Source organism: Anomaloglossus baeobatrachus, chromosome 6, assembly GCF_048569485.1.
Source record: "Anomaloglossus baeobatrachus isolate aAnoBae1 chromosome 6, aAnoBae1.hap1, whole genome shotgun sequence".
Lineage (NCBI taxonomy): Eukaryota > Metazoa > Chordata > Amphibia > Anura > Aromobatidae > Anomaloglossus > Anomaloglossus baeobatrachus.
In genome coordinates this window covers 515,388,072-515,410,062 of record NC_134358.1, presented here as the reverse complement: position 1 = coordinate 515,410,062, position 21,991 = coordinate 515,388,072, and the positions used below count along the sequence as shown (strand labels likewise).

The following is a 21,991-nucleotide window of genomic DNA, read 5'->3' as shown; positions in this document are numbered from 1 at the left end:
GATAGAGGGATAGGTAGAGGGATAGATAGATAGAGGGACAGATAGATAGATGATAGATAGATAGATAGATAGATACTGTAGATCGTTTCCCTCTAGAGTGAAAATTACATTTGCGGCATTAGCCCAGTAGAGGCTTGTTGGTGCCCCCATAGTACATGTCCCACCAGCCCTGTAACTGCCCTTTAGAATAGATGGATAGAAAGATAATAGATAAAAAATCACAGACACATATAGGGAAATGAGAAGCAACAGACACAAGAGATATAATAGGACATAAATCAGGAGCTAATATAAGCCATACTCGTCTCCACTAACTTCAAACCCTCAAAGGAGTTCCGTGCGGCGGTTGCTGATATAATGTCACCGTGATGTCACAACATTCCGTCACCTCATAACCAGCAGTGGCCGCAGCAACCGACAACCAATCCAGTATACATAACATGGTCTATCAAACCATCATGGACACAATTGTTTGTGACCTTAAATATAGAACATTTTTTTACCTTTTCAGTCATAGTTACATAGAATAAAAAAGAGATCGCTCCATCAAGATCAACCTTCCTCCACCAGTTATATATTTTCTTTCTCTAGATTACTCACAATGCCTTTTGTTGTAATAAAAGCATCCAGCCCTTTTTGAATACTGATATAATATCTGACATTACTATGACTTGCGTTTGGGCATTCCATAGTGTGACTGCTCTAACCATAAAGAACCCTTTCCTATTTAGCTTCTGAAATCACCTTTCCTCCACACATAAGGAATGCAAGGTCCTTGATAAGAATAAGTCATGTGTCAGTCCTATGTATTGACCATACATATAAATCACATCTCCTCTGATACGTCTTTTCTAAGCTAAACAAGCCCATCTTTTCCAATATCTCACCTCATCCCGTGTAATAATCTAGATGCTGTCTTTGAATGGACCCTAGTTCCACAGGAGCCTTTTTAAAATGTGGCTCCCAAAACTGTGTCCCATATTCTAGATATGGCCTTACATGGGATTTTTTTAGAGGGGTGATAATGCATTGTGATCTCTCTTTTTATGCACTCTAAAATCTTGTTTGCTTTTGCAGCTGCTGCCTGACATTGAGTGCTGCTGCTCAGCTTACGAATAACCAAAATAACCTAGTCCTTCTCCTGCTCTGTAATCCCTATTATTTTTCCATTTGATGTATATGCAGCAATATAGTGTAGGGCGAGTGACAGGTCCATACGTCCAGGTCCACAAGATTCCTAGGCTGCATCTGGTGGTGGTTTGTGGCGATTTCAGCCATTATCACCTGACTGTGAATGGTGAGATTAGGGAATCCGGGAAGGATTCGAGGAGTGCAGACATATAGAGAACGCCTTCTGTCACATTATACACTACTCCAGGCCCTGGGCCCTAAAGAGACTTTGCTGTTATCGGACGGACACACGGCAGGTCAGCGTGAGTGTCTTCCCTGGCCAATAGTGTACTGACTCCATTGCTACGCGTCCTCTAGGAGGATGTTTAGCATAGACCTGTGCAAAGAGGTCGGCACAAGAACAGATGGGAGACGAGGTGTACAGTCTGTGCACTCGAATCGTTACTGGACAACTCTCTATGCGTGGGAGAGCCACGAGCCAACAGGGACCAAATGACTCTTACATGCGGGATTGTGATAATAATAATAATAATAATAATAAAGTTTTATTTCTATAGCGCCAACATATTCCGCAGCGCTTTACAATTCAGAGGGGACATGTACAGACAATTTGAGACAATACAAAAAAAAAAATTAAGATACCAGGAGGAGTGAGGGTCCTGCTCGTAAGCTTACAGTCTATGAGGAAATAGGGGAGACACAAAAGGTGAATGGGGGAGAAAAGTTTGTTATATATGGTCCGGATGTTATATATGATGCCTCGGGATGGTGAGCAAGGACCAGTAACATCAGAGAAACTAATGACTATGGAAGAGGTTAAGGTAGAAGTGTGCCTTAAAGTGAAGTGTACGTAAGAATACGGGCTTAAGTGTTGTGCCCGCCGTATCACTTCTGCTGAAAGAACTTTTCCTAATGTTCAGTAGAAGACCATTGATGAAATGATTTGAGTCTTTGCCTCTGTCTCCCCTGCAGACAGGTCCTGGTTTGACAGGCAGCCTAACCAAAGCCATGACTTGCACCTTAAAAGATCTCCAAAAAATGGCAGTGATGCTCGGTATTCATGAAATATTATTATTTCTATATACCAATGTATAATGACATAAGTCCTGCACAACAACAATTTAGAAAAACATTTAGAAAAAATGCGCATGAAGACGAGGGGTGAGTTAAAATTAACTTTATTGAAATATGTTAAAACATGAAAGTGCATTTAAAAAGCAGTGGACAGCGGCGATATAAAGCAGAGGGACCAATAGATGGCTCCTAAGCACAACCAGGCCAACAGGATAATGACCCCAAACACACCTCCAGCCTGTGTAAGGGCTGTTTGACTAAGAGGGAGAGTGATGGGGTGCTACGCCAAATGACCTGGCCACCACAGTCACCAGACCTGAACCCAATCGACATGGTTTGGGGTGAGCTGGACCGCAGAGTGAACGCAAAAGGGCCAACAAGTGCTAAGCATCTCTGGGAACTCCTTCAAGACTGTTGGAAAACCATTTCCGGTGACTACCTCTTGAAGCTCATCAAGAGAATGCCAAGAGTGTGCAAAGCAGTAATGAAAGCAAAAGGTGGCTACTTTGAAGAACCTAGAATATAAGACATATTTTCACTTGTTTCACACTTTTTTAAGTATTTTATTCCACATGTTTTAATTCATAGTTTTGATGCCTTCAATGTGAATCTACAATTTTCAGAGTCATAAAAATAAAGATAACTCTTTGAATGAGAAGGTGTGTCCAAACTTTTGGTCTGTACTATATATATATATATATATATATATATATATATATATATATATACTGTGTACATAACCAGGATAGTTCAAAAATTTTACTCACAAAGGGGCAACACGCTTGCTGGTTCCAGCTTGTAATTGCAATCAGACAGATTTGTTAATGACAAGAGAAATATATTACATTACTGCTTGAGACGGATTTTGTCTAAGTTTCGATACTGTGATTGCTCTGTGCACATTCAGCTTTCCTGCATCACTTTCCTTGCAAATTAACAGAACCATGCACAATATTGGTAATGGAAACCATCTGGGTTAGTGACTCCCTGTGCACATGGTCTGGTATCGGCTCGGTTACTCCATCTTCCCTCTGTATTGGGTGTAGGATAGTAGTATGTAGAGCTGTTCTTCTCTCTTCCAATAATGGCCCATTACTCTCTGATTTGTGTCTGATGGTGAAAAAAGGGAGAAAAATGAGCATTGTCAGGTGTACACTGGCCTCAGTAACAATACATACATCAGGCAGAGGGAATTGTCTTATCATTTGTCATCTCATACTTTGTGAGCACAGAATGACACAGCAGTGTATATGAGCGGCGGTCAGCTGTGCCTACAGATAATGCTGGGAATAACTCACATTCATAGGGTCCTAAAGCAAAGTGAGGAATGAGCCCCACGTCCCATCGTGATAGTAAACTGGACGAAAACAGAAGTACTCTAATCACTGAGAGTCACCTCACATGAGCGTATCATGGCCGCATGCAGGAGACATAAATATAAAGTAAATGACAGGAGCCCGTCCTGTCCTCTAAAATTGGGAACTTCTTTCCATGGAAAGTCTTAGGCTATGTGCGCACTTTCCGTTTTCACCTGCGTTTCAGGTGCGTTTAGGGTCAGTTTTGAACTGCAGCGTTTTTGTGCCCAAATGCATGCGTTTTGGTTTTCCATTAAAGACAATGAGAATTCATGATTTCTTGTCCGCACTTTGCGTTTCTAAACGCATCTCAAAATTTGCATAAGTTTGGTCAAAAACCATGCATTCAGAAAAGGACCCTGTCAATTGTTTTTGCCATTTGTGGTGCGTTTTGTTAACATTGAAGTCAATGAGAAGTAGCAAAAAGCAAGAAATATCAAAATTCCTGCGTTTTACCTGCTTTTTCATTGCAGAAAACATGCGTTTTGGACTACCAAAACGCCTGCTTTTTGAACATCAAAATAATGATTTGATATGTCCCTTTACACACACACATAATCCGACAATTAAATTTAAGAATATCATGCATTTATTGCTATTTTACCGATAAAATGTATATTAACGCTATAATTTTATTAAATATATCTTTTTCAATTATTTCTCCCATTAATATAGATTTGTCCCTTTTTTTTTCTCTTTTTTCATTCCGTTTGACTATTTAATCTTTATTTAGCAGTGTCTTGATGTTCAAAACGCATCTGTGAAAACGCATGGAAAAAGCGCCAAAAAAGCATCTAAAACACGGTAAATACGCATGCGTTTTCTGCGCTAAATTTCTGAAAAAGGCAACTTTGGCTCAATCAATTAAGGCTAAAATGTGCGTTTACAACTGCATGTAGGACGACGGAAAGTGCGCACACAGCCTTAATCTTGTGAAATTACGGAATGATATAATTGACATTTCCACTTCTGTGGCTTTACTTATGTTCATGTTATGATATTACCTTTACAATAAAGGGCTATGTAAATTGATTTTGGGTTTACATATAATCTGTCCTTTCAGATAACGACTTTAATTGGAAGGTGGAATTGGTCTATAATGAATGTAAATCTGGGAATGTATAAATGCTCATATTATGTAAAGATCAGATACTTTCTCTCCATAGACGCTCCTTCAGGCATCGTGTCCTGTCATGGCTGAACTTGTGGACATAAAATCTGAGATGAAACAGCTTTGGGCACAAAGTGGAGAATCTTGAGCGTCACACATGGACACGATGAACCAGGCTGAGATCATAGACACGAAATAGAATAAGAAGAAGAGCAGCTGAACAAGGCTCTGACTTTAACCCCTTCCCAACCCTTGATGTTCCCTGTTCATCATGGAAGTCGATGCCTTCCTAACCTATGATGTACCTGTGACTCTAAACTCCTCCAAGTAAAAGTTATAGATATGGTAACAATGGGGGAGAAGGGAGGTATCTACATAGAAAATTGGTACAGGTAGAGCGTAAATGTATTTATCGGCTGAACACGGTCACACCGGTACGTCTCAACGAAAATGTTTGTTTTACTGCATTTTTGTGATCTTATAGTTTTTTAAAAGTATTAATTCATTTAAGTTTTTGGCAGTTTTTAATTGTTTTTATGTTTGTTCTGTTTATCAGTTACATATTTAATAAACAGTACTTAACGGTTGTGACATCTTTGATGTTGGAGAAGGTCCTCTGCAGTCCTGAGAAAGTAGCTGCGGTCGGCTTCAGGATACCCGAAATACAAAACAAAAAAGAAGTTACAAGAAAGAATAAGGACTTTAATTTCATCCACTAACTTTTGAGTATCCCAGAGTGCGGCTATGGGCTCATGTCCACTTGCGTACGGCTTCCGATGAGTGAGCATCAGAAGCGATATGCTAATGACCCTCTGCTGCGAGCTCAGCAATCGCATCCCAGGAGCGGAGAAGAGGGAGGGAGCACTTTTTCCCCATCTCCTCTGTTGTCTGTCTATGCGTACATTGCACTGCAGTCACATAACATGCAAGTGCAGTGCAATGTGGGGGGTGCGTGAGCTGAGACTCGGTGCAAAACGCAGCATGCTGTGATTGCACTGTGAGCACGATTCGAGACGAGAAAAAAATAGCAAAAGGACACTGCCTCATAGATTAACACTGGTGCAATCCAATTTTTTTATTGGATCGAACTCGCACATGAAAATTGCAAGTGGACATGAGCCCTATACAGTAAGTGATTATTTTCTATGTAGTGGAGCAGTGGACTTATTTTTTGCTAAGACATATACAGTATATGTTATTAAGTCCAAGAGTTAGGCACTCGTTGCAATGGATTAACAAGGTTCCCTTTCACCCCCCCCCATTATATAAAGCTACAGTATATCACTTTTAAAACATATCACATTTATTTTATATTTTTCATTTGTATATTACTTCATACTGGTATGTTCATATGTTATGAAGTAACAAGTCCCCTCATGTTATTCATCTTATTGTTATATATATATATATATATATATATATATATATATATAAATATGCACAAAAATATTTTTGGGGCATTGTATATATATCATTTATCACCTATTCATGGCACACATTCACATATTATATGAACGTTAATTCACACTAGCACGCTTACTCACAATATGTCCATCCCGGCACGCCGTCGGTAATCAGTACATTTTACAGCTGATCCACTGAGCCACAAAGTATATAAAATAGCCGCCTAAGATCTGATACACAAGTTCCCTGATGAAGGAGACGAAACGCGTGTTGGTGGCTGGAGACATGTCCACAGTCTGAAAGATATCAATACACCGGTATTTAATTGGATCTAATGAACGAAGTTTCTGTGGTTTAAACAATTTATATTAGTGGATATGTAGCTTACTGAAGCTTTGTTGGCATCTGTTTCTTCTATAGAAGCAGGTCCATGTAATATAGCACACTGATTGTTATACGAAGGAACTACACTTAGCATTAACACAGCATTTTATATCTATATTTATTTGTCTGTTCTATATATGCACTTTATATCTTACAGGGTTAGTATAAATTTTCTTTATTTATATAAGTATTTACATACTCAGGAACGTCATATGTTATTAGCAAGGCACTTTATTTGTATCTATTAGATATCATATTGACACCCTATACCAGTGATGGCGAACCTATGGCACGCGTGCCACCAGGGGCACGCTGAGCCCATTCTGCTGGCACATGTGCTGTCGCCCGATCCTGCAGTTTTGATCTGCTAGTGCAGTCGCGCCGGCAGATCAAAACTGTGTTGGAGCGGAGGAGACATTTCTCCTCCACTCTGACACTCCTCCTCCCCCAAAAGATTATATGAATAATCAGGTCCATGTTAAGACATTTATACCATAAGGAGTCACCACCAAACCAACATGTTCCTACAAAAGACCTCCATATTTTTATATATACTGTCAATAAGCATAAAGAACCAGATATATCGGTTTCCTAATAAATATGCTTTATTTCATACAATTTTTTTAATTTTTCATATAATATCATAAGGATGCAAAAAGTGAACAAAGCAAGATACAACGATGTGCACATGTTAAAACTGCAAACTGCAGGGGGGTGTGTCTGAATAAACAGCGTCTGAGGGAAACAGTCATATAACATTAATAATCACAAATCTCCATGGATGGAATATGAATACTCATGTCAATATGTGAGCATGTCAATCACATGTGGGATCGATAGTAAACATGGCAAATAGACAATCAACAAGTATAATATACAATTACAAATGACACATACATAAATGCACATATCAATTCCCAATGACTGCAGCAAACCCACATTTGACAAATAGAGTACGTGTTAGCAGACCGCACAATACCAGTGTCTGTCTCACATGGAGGATTACAGAACCACCTCGGACCATGTACAAGTATAATAACCTACCCAAGTGTCACCACAGACACCGTGCAGACACACCACCCTGCACCTCGACGCGTTTCGCTATCGCTTCGTCGGGAGGTGCAGGTGTTATATGTAAGGCTGCCTTTTAACCCGGACAAGTAAAACTTACCGTCCCATGGCGGCGCGCTCCGGTGATCAGATATCCAGCCTCCACTGCGACCGGCGTCCAGGAACACAGTGCGCGCATGCGCGCACACTCTGCACCTGATAGGACGCCAGGCACAGGGGAGGAGAGGAGATCAGACCACCGTGCGCGCACAGGACAGAAGCCAGAACCGCCATTTTTAAAGAGGTATGCAAAGAGGCAAACATGCAATTGCAATTATAAGATAAAATAAGCAATTGTATTTCATTATATTCTTTTCACAAGCATGAGATACTCTGAGAATTCCCAAATCAGGCCGGTTCCTCTTCTCTATGGTAGATTGTTGTACTTTTCCATATGTCCAAGAAAAAAACAGCCATATCTAAAAAATATATTAAAATAAAATATTAAAACATGTGGTGAACAACAGGCAGCCAGAGATCCAACACCTCTTACCAGGACAGAACCGTGAGCCCAATCAGTTATTAAATTAAATTAAAAATGGCTTATAACTAATAACATCATTAAGACCTTTGGGTTTAACAGTGTCTAAGATTGTTATCCATCGGGCTTCCTTTTGATGTAATAGATTTTTCATATCTCCTCCTCTTGCCCCAAAGTGGAACTTCTCTATACCCCTAAATTTAAGTAATCGCCAATTGCAATTGTGCTTATCTTTAAAATGAATATTTTTTAAAAGACAGATTTCTTCGGGTTTGTGTATCTTGACAGCATTTTTTATATCCCGGATATGCTCCAGAATACGTACCCGGAACTCCCGAGTAGTCAAACCGACATAAATAAGTCCACAGGGACAGATGGCCCAGTAGATGATCCAGGAGGTTCGACAGTTAATAAAGTGTACAATTTTGTACATGTTTTCCTGAGACGAGTCACAGAACTCCTCCACACGATCAATTTGTGGGCAAGCTCCACAGTCACCACATGACCGTGAACCCCACCTCGGACCTTTATTAACGCCAAAAAGATTCCTCTCTACTTTAGGGGTATAGTGACTCCTCACAATCTGATCTTTTAGGGTTTTAGCCCTTTTTGGTGTTATTGCCGAACAGGGGGTTAAAGTACTGGCTAGATCATTGTCAGTTAAAAGTACCGACCAATATCTATTAACAATCTCGGACATCTCCCTCCATTGTGCATGATAAGGGGTGATGAATTGGGCCACTCCCCCATCATCATTTTTCTTACCCTGTCTTAATAATACATCACGTGGGTTCTCCTTGGCCCTATCATAGCCGGCCTGAATGGTTTGTTCATGATAATGGCGAGCCCTAAACCGCCTCTTAAGGTCTATAGATTGCCGTTCGAACAAGGGATCGCTGGAACACACACGACGGGCCCGCAAAAATTGACCCGTGGGGATAGATTTAATTACCTGTTTAGGATGTGATGACTTCGCGCTCAGGATTGAATTGACCGCCGGATCTTTTCTAAATATATCAGTACATAAGAGTCCGTCCGACCCTTTGAAAACCCGCACATCCAAGTAGTCAATCTTCTCACTGCTATAAACATAAGTGAGATGAATGTTATTGTTGTTGTCGTTGAGTCGCTGCATAAAGATGTCCAGCTGATTGATCTCCCCCTGCCAAATCAAAAAAATATCATCGATGAAACGCAGCCACATATGAACTGCGCCCATCTCAAAATCAGGAAAAATAATGGACCGCTCCCAATAACCAAGAAAGAGGTTTGCGTATGAGGGCGCACAAGACGCCCCCATCGCAACTCCTCTCTCCTGGAGATAGAAGCGGCACTTAAATAAAAAGAAGTTATGAAAAAGAATAAATCTTAATAAGAGCAGGAGAAGATCAATGAGCTGGACATCCAATTTCGTAGTTCTTAAAAAGAAATCAACAGCCTCAATACCATCATTATGGGCTATGGATGTATACAACGACTCAACGTCCGCAGTTACCATGACTACATCGGTTTCAAAGGTGATGCCTTCCAAACGGTTCAAGAATTCTGTTGAATCCTGAATATATGAAGGAAGGGTACTGACTAATGGCTTTAACTAGTAGTCCAGGAACATGCAGGCGGGTTCACACAGACTGTTGTTCCCAGAAACTATTGGTCTTCCTGGAGGGCACTCTATACTCTTATGCACTTTTGGCAAAAAGTAGATGGTGGGAATAACTGGATGTTCAATTACTAGGCCCTCTAAGACGTTTTTTGGTATGATGTTCCTCGTAAAAGCCAAATAAAGCAAGTCATATAATTCACCCTGATATTTTCTAAGGGGACTGCCCTCCAATTTTGTGTAACAAGCAGTGTCATTCAGTTGCCTGAATGCCTGTGCTTCATATTTGGCTTTTGACCAAAGGACAACATTTCCCCCCTTGTCAGCCTGCTTCACCACTAGACCATCCATGTTTTTAATCTCTCTTAATGCTGCACGTTGTCTGTGGTTGAGATTATCATGTGTACGTCTGCGAGGCAGGTGTCGAAATTCCTGTGTGACTAATTTGGTGAATAAATCAATTGCAGGACAGGCTGACAAGGGAGGAAATGCGGTAGACTTTTTCTTAATAAATGAAGGAAAGATGGCCATACCAGGATCCTCCTGTTCAGCCAGTAGCGATTCTAAGGTCTTCACTGGCTCAATCTCATCTGCAGATAAGTCCGAGTATGCACTCATCTCTTTTTTGGAAAATATTTTTTATATAGCAGTTTCCGACTAAATAAATTTAGATCCTTAATGGCAGTAAAGACATCAAAATCCGCCACTGGCGAAAAGGAGAGTCCCAGTTGTAAAACCTCCATTTGGTCAGTAGTCAGTTCTACATCGGTAAGATTAATTACCTTAAGGGCATCCACCTGAGTGGATGATTTCTTTGCCATTACGTCCAGGCGTTGTTTTTTCTTTTTTGCAAAATTCCTAGTCTCAATCCTGTTGGCACGAAAATTATAACCCCCACGGGCTCCACTGGATGAATAGGAGTGAGATGACCCTTCGCCAGATGAGATTGATTCAATGGTTGAGTGGGATTTGGACCGATTTGTTAATCCTCACACCGGTACGTCTCAACGAAAATGTTTGTTTTACTGCATTTTTGTGATCTTATAGTTTTTTAAAAGTATTAATTCATTTAAGTTTTTGCCAGTTTTTAATTGTTTTTATGTTTGTTCTGTTTATCAGTTACATATTTAATAAACAGTACTTAACGGTTGTGACATCTTTGATGTTGGAGAAGGTCCTCTGCGGTCCTGAGAAAGTAGCTGCGGTCGGCTTCAGGATACCCGAAATAGAAAACAAAAAAGAAGTTACAAGAAAGAAGAAGGACTTTAATTTCATCCACTAACTTTTCAGTATCCCAGAGTGCGGCTATGGGCTCATGTCCACTTGCGTACGGCTTCCGATGAGTGAGCATCAGAAGCGATATGCTAATGACCCTCTGCTGCGAGCTCAGCAATCGCATCCCAGGAGCGGAGAAGATGGAGGGAGCACTTTCTCCCCATCTCCTCTGTTGTCTGTCTATGCGTACATTGCACTGCAGTCACATAACATGCAAGTGCAGTGCAATGTTGTGGGGGGTGCGTGAGCTGAGATTCGGTGCAAAACGCAGCATGCTGTGATTGCACTGTGAGCACGATTCGAGACGAGAAAAAAATAGCAAAAGGACACTGCCTCATAGATTAACACTGGTGCAATCCGATTTTTTTATTGGATCGAACTCGCACATGAAAATTGCAAGTGGACATGAGCCCTATACAGTAAGTGATTATTTTCTATGTAGTGGAGCAGTGGACTTATTTTTTGCTAAGACATATACAGTATATGTTATTAAGTCCAAGAGTTAGGCACTCGTTGCAATGGATTAACAAGGTTCCCTTTCACCCCCCCATTATATAAATTCACAGTATATCACTTTGAAAACATATCACATTTATTTTATATTTTTCATTTGTATATTACTTCATACTGGTATGTTCATATGTTATGAAGTAACAAGTACCCTCATGTTATTCATCTTATTGTTATATACAGTATATATATATATATATATATATATATATATATATATATATGCGCACAAAAATATTTTTGGGGTATTATATATATATCATTTATCACCTATTCATGGCACACATTCACACATTATATGCACGTTAATTCACACTAGCACGCTTACTCACAATATGTCCATCCCAGCACGCCGTCGGTAATCAGTACATTTTACAGCTGATCCACTGAGCCACAAAGTATATAAAATAGCCGCCTAAGATCTGATACACAAGTTCCCTGATGAAGGAGACGAAACGCGCGTTGGTAGCTGGAGACACGTCCACAGTCTGAAAGATATCAATACACAGGTATTTAATTGGACCTAATGAACGAAGTTTCTGTGGTTTAAACAATTTATATTAGTGGATATGTAGCTTACTGAAGCTTTGTTGGCATCTGTTTCTTCTATAGAAGCAGGTCCATGTAATATAGCACACTGATTGTTATACGAAGGAACTACACTTAGCATTAACACAGCATTTTATATGTATATTTATTTGTCTGTTCTATATATGCACTTTATATCTTACAGGTTTAGTATAAATTTTCTTTATTTATATAAGTATTTACATACTCAGGAACGTCATATGTTATTAGCAAGGCACTTTATTTGTATCCATTAGATATCATATTGACACCCTATACCAGTGATGGCGAACCTATGGCACGCGTGCCACCAGGGGCACGCTGAGCCCATTCTGCTGGCACGTGTGCTGTCGCCCGATCCTGCAGTTTTGATCTGCTAGTGCAGTCGCGCCGGCAGATCAAAACTGTGTTGGAGCGGAGGAGACATTTCTCCTCCGCTTTGACACTCCTCCTCCCCCAGGCTGCAGGTGTGTTGCCTAGGAGACGGAGGAGCGTCAGAGAGCGGCGCCGGCATCGTCTGCTGGCCGCGTGGGAACTGAGGACCCAGTAGCGCGCAGCGGGGGAGTGTGTGCAGGTAAGTTGTGTGTTGCTTTTTTTTTTTTTATAACTCGTGTGTGGCTGTGCCAAGGTGGGGATGGGGGGGCAGCGCCATCATGGGTTGGGGATCGCACATGGCAGCGTGGGGTGAGGGTGGGGGAACGCACATGGCAGCGCCAGCATGGGGTGGGGGAGGGTGAACGCACATGCCAGCATGGGGTGGGGAAGGGGGAACGCACATGCCAGCATGGGGGGGGGGGGAACACGCATGCCAGCATGGGGGGGGGACATGCATGCCAGCATGGGGGGGATGACATGCATGCCGAGATGGGGGGGGATGACATGCATGCCAGGATGGGGGGGGGATGACATGCATGCCAGGATGGGGGGGGATGACATGCATGCCAGGATGGGGGGGGGTGACATGCATGCCAGGATGGGGGGGGAGGTGACATGCATGCCAGCATGGGGGGGATGACATGCATGCCAGGATGGGGGGGATGACATGCATGCCAGGATGGGGGGGATGACATGCATGCCAGGATGGGGGGGAAACATGCTTGCCAGCATGGTGGGGGGCATGCATGCCAGGATGGGGAACAATGCATGCCAGGGTGGGGAACAATGCATGCCAGGATGGAGAACAATGCATGCCAGGATGGGGAACAATGCATGCCAGGATGGGGAACAATGCATGCCAGGATGGGGAAACATGCATGGCAGGATGTGGAACAATGCATGCCAGGATGGGGAAACATGCATGGCAGGATGTGGAACAATGCATGCCAGGATGGAGGAAAATATGCATGCCAGGATGGGGAAACATGCATGCCAGGATGGGGAAAATATGCATGCCAGGATGGGGAAAATATGCATGCCAAGATAGGGAAACATGCATGCCAGGATGGGGAAACATTCCACGATAGGGTACATTTACCAGGAAGGGGTACCTTTACCTGGATGGAGGACATTTACCAGGAATGGGGTACATGCCGGGATGGGAGAACATTTACAAGGATGGGCAATATGTCAGGATGGGGTACATTTACCAGGATGGGGTACATTTACCAGGATGGGGCCGTGATGGGGACAAATATACCAGAATGTAGGAAATATATATCAGGATGGGGGACATGTTTACTAGGAAGTGGCCGAGGAAGGGGACAGAACTACACAATGAAGGGGAGGGAGCAACTCGTACGTCTTTATGGGATTTCAAGATGTTCAGACTTTGAAATGTAGATGTGGATTACAGGGTGAAATCTGATTGCATTCCAGACTAAAATCTCTGTCTAATATGCTGCAATTTTTTCCAGAAAGATCAATCCAACTGCTGTGTCTGGAAAGGGCAGGGGCTCAGCTTCAATGTGTGGTAAGCACGAATGAGCGTGATGCCCCCTGCTTAAGGGAAGAGAAGACTGCAAAGGTAAGGTTACAATCAATTATTTACATAATAGGATTGGTTGGCACTTCGGAAAAAAAATTGGGTTTAGGGCTACAGTTTGGGCACTCGGCCTGTAAAAGGTTCCCTATACCTATCACTGCCCTATACCTATCAGTGCAATATTAATTCTGCACTTTACCTAGTATAGTGCAATATATACTGTTCTGTGATATAGTTATTTATTTATTCATACGGTCGGTATTATTGTTTCCCATGGTGGTTTGCATCTTTGCTTTTTATTTAATGTTTTAATGTATTCAATAAAATGTAATTCTTTTATTTTACGTGTCAGTATGTATTCCGATAGAATAATACATGGGTATAGTGATACAGATCATTGGAATCATATTTATTGTTTAAGTAGTCCACAAAATCAGAAATTTGTATAAAAAATGTTTTGCTCGTGTCTCTATCTTGTGTATAAATTGAGCTGAGGTTGTTTTCTGAGGGGGTTTTTTCCAGATCAAAAAGGCAACAATTATCGACCAGTCATAATTCTGGCATTTCAATTTTTTTTCTCTTTACAGCTTTTATCGGTCAGGTTAATAATCTCATATTTAGATAGATAAGACTTTTACTGACACAAGATCAATGGGTTTGTTTTTTTTATTATTTTTTTTTATTGCCTTACTTTTAATGGTAGGGAAAAAGAGGATAATTCAAATGTCTAAATATATTTTTTTTTTTACTTTATTTTTTAGTCTCCATAGTGGATTTACATCAGTGAATGGTTAATGCTTTTACTATATTACTATATTGCTATTATAGTAAAAATCAGGGTCTCCTATGATGACCAATCACAGACTTGCCTTCACTAGAGTGCTATCAGGGCAAAAACGCCACCAGCCGGCCCGCCGGCCCATGACTGCCATGGCATCTCATTGGCACCCCATTAATACATTGTGGGGCCCCTATGGGCCAGAATAACAGCATGCACCAAGACTGAATGTCTTAAAGGGACTCTGTCTGCAGGTTTTTTTCAACAATGTGTCAATAATTAACCTATGTGGTGGTGTTTACTTATAGTGAAGGTTTTATCAGCTGGGATTAGCATTGCTAGACTACTTCAGTCCTACCATGTCTGCTCTGATTAGCACCTCTCTGTCTATAGACTTTGTACATAGAGAGCCTGGTGTGGGTGGGTTAACTTTCTGAGCTCTTCTGCATTGCTAAATCGAAACACTCTGTGTCAGAACTGCTGCACCCAGTAAACAAAGTGATACATAATTGGATTCAGAGTCTCTTAGCTTACATCATGCTATTCTCAGATGAAGTAGCAAAAACCTGCGGACAGATTCCCTTTAAATGTCACTGTCAGAGATTGATAGCAGTATTTGACACATTAATACAGTGATATACCATTAGTAGAGGCAGATAACAGGGCTGGTGGGGAAAATTGACTGGGAATTCACTGTGAAAGGATAATACCGTGTGAAGGACTTTTTTATAGGCATCACACTTGATTGGGACTAAAAAAGAGGTATCATATTGGGTTAAAATACTGAGGGGCTACAGTTGAGGCACCATTTCCGTGTACACTCCCGTGTACACTCCCTTCTTATGTTTATTGTTTAGTATTATCTCCTGCTGTGTTGGACCCTCCACGCTTTTTTCTCCTCCTGGATGTGGGATCTGCTTTCATTTTTGGAGAATTATACCCGTATCTTCCTCAAAGTTGTTGCACACTTACATAATAATAATTGCCTTGGGTCCCTGTACTATTGTTGTTCCTGATCACCTATCTGTAGAATAGGTTTTCAATATTTGTTCAGAGGGATCTGATTTTGTATCCCTGCCCATCAGCTATGTGACCGCAGAATTATATGGAGAGCAGCATCCTCTTCATTATCTGCGAGACCCAGATCTGTAGGGAAAATAGCGGCTTCACCAGGTCCTGCAACTAAAAGCAATATATAGGCCTGAGCTGTAATACTGGATGCTGCCGTGACTACGTTACACGGTCGTGTTACACAATCTCCAAGTGCACAAAGATATTACACATTCAACACGCGAAAAGTGGGCCTGTGTACCCTCAAATGCCAGGGCTGAATTATAGTCCCAATCCGGCCCTGGCACTATATTTAATGTCCTGCCCAAATTTGATGGAAATAAAATGCTGCTGTCTGACTGGGTTTCGCGGCTGCACACTGTACTTAAGGTTTATGGGATCTGCCCTTGGCTGGCAGCCTTCGGCCAGAAAGCACACAGAACACGTTAAAGAAGCTAGTAGCGTTCCTGGAAGAGATCTATTGAGACACTGCAAGCACGGGCCATCTCTGAGCTAAATTCTTCTCCAGACTGCAGCTGAAGAGAGAGTACATTGCACAATATGCCACAGCACTACAGGAGGTGACGGCAGAAATACAGAAGAAGGAAGGCGATCAGGCTGTCGGGTTAGAGTCAGTGGTAAGATACTTAGTGAGCAGTTCATCCTGGGGGTCTACAATACCTCACTACGAAGAGCGATTGGGTACTAGAGGTGGGGGGAGAGAGAAAGGCGCAGATAGGGTCTTACCCGATATAACTCTGATTAATGTAAAGTAGGAAAACACTCACCTATTTCGGTTGTGCCAGTCACAACCCCTTGAATCGCATTTGAGTGTCAGCGTGGTATTAAGCAGCGGCCCCGTACACGGCAATATAATAATACAGAAAAAAGGGGAAAACGGGTTTTAGCCGCGCTAAAAAACCACTGATGTTGAGTTGATTAAAATTTCTTTTTATTTCAGCATTTCCAACGCGTTTCCGAGACAAAGTCCGTCTCCTTCCTCAGGGAAAAAAGAAAAAAGGAAGGAGGAAGGAGACGGACTTTGTCTCGGAAACGCGTTGGAAATGCTGAAATAAAAAGAAATTTTAATCAACTCAACATCAGTGGTTTTTTAGCGCGGCTAAAACCCGTTTTTCCCTTTTTTCTGTATTATTATAATACGAAGAGCGATGTCAGAGCGTGCCCGGGTGAAACCAACCCTCTCATTCCGGAAAATCCTGGCTGAGGCGGTGACCCGAAGAAAAAAAGAAATCTACACCTCAGGGGTGGTACGCTATCACGCTGCAAGTCTTAGTGGAATTAACCTCAGAAAAGCATGGAGTCAGAATCCATAATAATCAAGAATAGTAATTTTATTATGCAGAAATAAGAATGTCGCGGGCGGGGGGTGCGCTGCTCGACCTCGCTTGCGGCTCGGGTCCGGCTGCTGCTGCTGCTCGGTGGCTCGAGTGGTGGGCCGGATCCCGGGGACTCGAGCGGCGCTCCTCGCCCGTGAGTGAAAGGGGGTAACTGTTCATTGGGGTTTGGGATGTCGGTTTGTGACGCCACCCACGGTGTGTGGTGAGGTTGGGGCACCACCGCTGCTCTGTACGGGGATCCCGGGAGCGATGACAGGGAGCAGCTGGGATGTTTCTCTCCCCTCTGTGGGTAGGGGGATTTGGTGGTCCCGCGGCCCGGGAATAGCGACTGGAAGGTGGATTGCGGGGCTTGGCCAGGTGCAGGGTCGCGGGGGCAGTGCAGTGCCAGATGACACAGTGGTACTCACTCAGCCAGTAACGTACACGGAGTCTTTGGTAAAACAAACGGCTGGATGGACGAGTCCCACAGACGGCTGCGGTGGTCAATCCCGGTAGGTTGGCGGTAACTGTCTCTCCCTGCACCTGTGTTGTGTTTTCGGCCCTGATGGCTTCCCACCGGTAGCCCGCTCCCCAGCGGTGTGTTTGCCAGAGGAGCCTCTGTTTGCCCGCAGGCGCTGGCCCTGGGAACTCTAGCTGTGGCGGTAGCTGTATTTCCCTTCATGTTTGGAGCGGTTGCCTTCAGACAGGTCTTTGCTGCTGGGAAACCCCGGAGGTTCCCGTCGCTGACGGATTTGACCGGTTTAATGGCGACTCCAAGCCTGGTCAGGGTCCGTAGGCCCTGCCGAATGGTGCTGGCTTTTCTTCGCTCCCCGGTCCGGTACCGGCAGGCCACCGCCCGACCCCGGTCCTTACGGTTGTGCGTCAATCGGCCTCGCCTGCAGACGGTCACCACCGTCTGCCAACCTTGCTGTATGTACCCGGGCCACGTACCCGGACACGGTCAGACTGCTCCTTTACCACTTCACTACTTCACACTTTCCCTCACGGAACTACTCTGCCCTTCCTTTTCCTGCCTCCAGGACTGTGAACTCCTCAGTGGGTGGGGCCAGTCACCTGGCTCCACCCCACCTGGTGTGGACATCAGCCCCTGGAGGGAGGCAACAAGGATTTGTGTGTGCAGCTGATGTGCCTAACCGGGGTGTGGGGTGTGTGGTTGTAGTACCTGTGACGTCCTGGCTTGTCCAGGGCGCCACATTCCCCCTTGGTTAAACGCAGACCGTCCGTGGGCTGCTCGTCCATCACCGGTTTTATTTTCACAACTGAAAAAGATGTAAAAACATTTAAACATTTGAACATAAGCATTTGCATAAAACTTCCCATAACGGGAGGCACGGTTCTTAAACGTTACCAACATTTTTTTATTAACGGTTACGTCTTCCACTCTTCCCCTGCCCAAACAACCTGGCCCTGATGCTGCCCCTAAGAAATGGGCAGCACCCCTTGCCCCAGTCCAGAACCAAATTGCCCGAGCGGGTACGGTCTCTTTCAGGGGACCCACGTCCATGGGGAACCCCTGACCCCCGGAGGATCGCCACCGGTTACGGTAGTGGCGGACCTGGGCCATCCATTTCCTCCAGGCCCATCCTCCCAAATCAGCCTCTCCGGAGGCGGTCACGGTATAAGCCAACAAATATATTTACATGCCACTAGTTTGTGGTTGCCCTGCAAGTTCTCGGGCATGTCCGTAAGTAGTTCCTTACGCAACGATTGCAGAAAGTCCCTACGGGGACTAGTTGCTGGCAACGGACAGTTAAGTCACGGAGGTAAATCAGATGAACAACGGTTGATTACTTTTCTTATCATTCGGTTACATACTTATACATTCAACAAATCACAACGGTGCTGGTGGTCCCAACGGGGACAACTTGCGACGGGGGACTGCTGACATTACTTCAGATCCACTCCACCTGGCGGGGGAGGGGGCTGGGCTGGTGCTTGAGGCTCCTGGCCTCCTCTCAGCCTAGCGTCCAGGGCAAACCAGCCCCTCTCCCCGCAGTGTCGGGTATATGTGACAAGGTCACCGGGGAGTAGATTGCGGCCCGGGTGGTCCTTCGGCAGGTGGTCATTTATGTCCCTCCGGGCTATAAAAATCTCAGCCTCCAGGCCCGGTTCAAGGATGAAGCCGTATCCCCTACGGACGTCAAACCTCCTCACCTGCCCTTCGTACCTCGGGCCCCGCACTCGGAAAGTGGCCTTGCGGAGGTTCTCTTTCTCTCTTATTGTGCGGGCGACCAGCTCCGCCTTCCTCTTCTCCCTTTCAGCGATTTCTTGGCCCAGCGGGGTCGGCTCCCTGTCCCAGTAAGGGGCTGCTGCGGGCCCCTGCGCGCGGGCCGGACCCCGCGAGACCTCCTTTACACTGCCCATTACTGGCATTCTGGGCGGCAGGTCCCGCGGTGTCATGGCCTGGGGTGCTGCCTCACAGCGGCGACCCGGCGCAGCCTCAGCCGAGGCGTGGGGGATGGGCACAGGGATCTCCTCCCGCTTGATCTCCGTCTCCTCTTGCACGGAACAAGCTGCCGGAATCGGTTCGGACCCGTGCACGGTCGCTACCGGTGCCTCTCCGCTGGCGGGCTCGGCTTTTGGTTTCTTCCAGGGAAGCGGTTCCGGACGGTCACGGGCCTCGGCTGCAGGTCAGTCCGCTTGGGCGGATTGGCACGGTACCGCTACCAGTTGCGGTGGTAGCGGGCCTAGTGGCGGGCAGCAGCCAACACAGGTAGCGGGGGAGGTAGCAGGGTGAGCGGGTGTAGACCGGGCCCCTCAGCTGCAATGACCGACCCGCTCGGGGTATAGGGGCGTGGGCCACTCACCCGCTCTTCCAGGACTCCCTCCACCTCGCGTCTCCGTATGGCCGCCACCACATCTGCCATGTTGGCCTCCCACTCCTCTAAGAGGAGCTGCACTCGGATCTGCAGCCGGTTACGTAGCTGAGCGGTCCGGACCTCCACCCACGCCGCGGTGCCGGGCGCGGGGGCTACGGTGCTGCTGGTCGGACGGTGCATCGCTGCGGCGGCCTCTTCCAGGAACCAAAAGATGGCCGCAGGGTCCTGGCGTCCCTGCTTTTATAGCCGCGGCCTACATGCGGCCAGACACCATCCGTCCCCCCTTGGTCTCTTTCCGACACCTCCTCTTCAGGGGCGGAGCTTCGGCTTTCGCGCCTCTACTGCTCGGGAAGACGCTCGAGCAGGGAAATTTTCGCGCCCAAGATGGCGGCTTCTGAAAATTTTCGGCCGGACACCTCCGGCGGGACACAAGGCGCACCTCTACTAGACGGCAGAGCGGTAAGATCCTGTTCGTGACACCAAGTTGTCGCGGGCGGGGGGGTGCGCTGCTCGACCGCGCTTGCGGCTCGGGTCTGGCTGCTGCTGCTCGGTGGCTCGAGCGGTGGGCTGAATCCCGGGGACTCGAGCGGCGCTCCTCGCCCGTGAGTGAAAGGGGGTAACTGTTCGTTGGGGTTTGGGATGTCGGTTTGTGACGCCACCCACGGTGTGTGGTGAGGTTGGGGCACCACCGCTGCTCTGTACGGGGATCCCGGGAGCGGTGACAGGGAGCAGCTGGGATGTTTCTCTCCCCTCCGTGGGTAGGGGGATTTGGTGGTCCCGGGGCCCGGGGATAGTGACTGGAAGGTGGATTGCGGGGCTTGGCCAGGTGCAGGGTCGCGGGGGCAGCGCAGTGCCAGACGGCACGGTGGTACTCACTCAGCCAGTAACGTACACGAAGTGTTTGGTAAAACAAACGGCTGGATGGACGAGTCCCACAGACAGCTGCGGAGGTCACTCCCGGTAGGTTGGTGGTAACTGTCTCTCCCTGCACCTCTGTTGTGTTTTCGGCCCCGATGGCTTCCCACCGGTAGCCCCCTCCCCAGCGCAGCGGTGTGTTTGCCAGAGGAGCCTCTGTTTGCCCGCAGGCGCTGGCCCTGGGAACTCTAGCTGTGGCGGTAGCTGTATTTCCCTTCACGGTTGAGCGGTTGCCTTCAGACGGGTCTTTGCTGCTGGGAAACCCCGGAGGTTCCCGTAGCTGACGGATTTGACCGGTTTAATGGCGACTCCAAGCCTGCTCGGGGTCAGTAGGCCCTGCCGAATGGTGCTGGCTTTTCTTCGCTCCCCGGTCCGGTACCGGCGGGCCACCGCCCGACCCCGGTCCTTACGGTTGTGCGTCAATCGGCCTCGCCTGCCGACGGTCACCACCGTCTGCCAACCTTGCTGTATGTGCCCGGGCCACGTACCCGGACACGGTCGACTGCTCCTTTATCACTTCACTACTTCACACTTTCCCTCATGGAACTACTCTGCCCTTCCTTTTTCTGCCTCCAGGACTGTGAACTCCTAAGTGGGTGGGGCCAACCGCCTGGCTCCACCCCACCTGGTGTGGACATCAGCCCCTGGAGGGAGGCAAGAAGGATTTGTGTGTGCGGCTGATGTGCCTAACCGGGGTGTGGGGTGTGTGGTTGTAGTACCTGTGACGTCCTGGCTTGTCCAGGGCGCCACAAGAACATGTGTGACACCCTGGCAAAACCAGGTAGTCACTAGAGTTGAGCGCGGGTATCTGCCCGTCCGGACGCCATTATCTCTTCTGCGTCTGGGTGTCAGTCACCGCTGACGTAGCTCCTGTCTCCAATACTGCTGTGTACGCTCTACACACAGCGCTATACAGAATAGGGATAGAAGTTTCTATTAGCCCTTGTAAGGGCTAATTACAGCAGGCTCAGAGCCATAGGTGACAGTCAGGTCCGTGGAAACAGATTTTAACAGCTACAGAAGATAACAGCGTCTGTGTTGCTAAGCTCAGGGACTTCCTCACTGCATTTCCCCATTAGGAGGGACAAAAAGTGAGGCTTCCTTTCCTATACACTGACCCACAACCCTGCCACTGTACCCTCCTGCCA

The 21,991-nt window shown here is 45.8% G+C and overlaps 1 long non-coding RNA gene across 2 annotated transcripts; it reads right to left on the bottom strand.

Annotated features, from left to right (window-relative positions):
* Positions 1-7,572: 7,572 nt before the first annotated feature.
* Positions 7,573-11,920, bottom strand: LOC142244524 (uncharacterized). Of its 2 annotated transcripts, none has more exons than XR_012724568.1 (4): positions 11,768-11,920; positions 10,433-10,859; positions 9,003-9,132; positions 7,573-7,988 (listed from the first exon to the last, which is right to left on the bottom strand). It is a non-coding gene; the product is annotated as an uncharacterized LOC142244524 (long non-coding RNA). The 2 variants fall into 2 exon arrangements; XR_012724569.1 differs by having other exon boundaries at positions 10,797-10,859.
* Positions 11,921-21,991: the final 10,071 nt, after the last annotated feature.